Source organism: Amia ocellicauda, chromosome 22, assembly GCF_036373705.1.
Source record: "Amia ocellicauda isolate fAmiCal2 chromosome 22, fAmiCal2.hap1, whole genome shotgun sequence".
NCBI lineage: Eukaryota > Metazoa > Chordata > Actinopteri > Amiiformes > Amiidae > Amia > Amia ocellicauda.
The window spans coordinates 3048587-3049202 of NC_089871.1; positions in this window are offsets into that span (position 1 = coordinate 3048587).

Genomic DNA, 616 nt, shown 5'->3' on the forward strand with positions numbered 1-616 from the left:
GAAAGAGATATATAGGTCACTAATGAGTTTTGCAATAATGGATTTTAAGAGCTGTTTGGCTGCTGTTGCTTTTATGCTGCATTTTAAAAGTGCACTTTGTGATCAGGGTCTGTAGAGCAATTCATAGGAATTTCTGTTTGTTTTGTTGTTAATGTCTGTGATAATTGGTTTGCAGTTTGACCCTTATTTTTGTATTTCTGCTAAATCTAATTAGATACATTTGCAACATACCAAAACTTCATCAGCTAAAATGTTGGTTCAGTTCCACTTAGAGAGCTCTGTCAATAGCTCAACCAGACACAAAAACACAGTTAAAGCAATACACAGAATATATATTTATTATTTTTCATACACCCCCCCACCCATTTTCCACCCCTGAATTATTACCGTCACGCCTCTTCTTAAAGACCTCATTCAGTTTGTTTTAATTAAAATTTCTCTTTCTTTTCGTACACTTGACTTCAGTTATTCACCCTAATTAATTAAGCCTTCTCTGGAATCACTGTGTAATTGACACAATTTTTAATCATTACTTCCAGGGAGAAAGAGTAGGGTGGAGGGAGGGAGGCTGGGAAGGGAGGTATAAAACAATTAGAAAGAAGTAGTCGAGACAAAG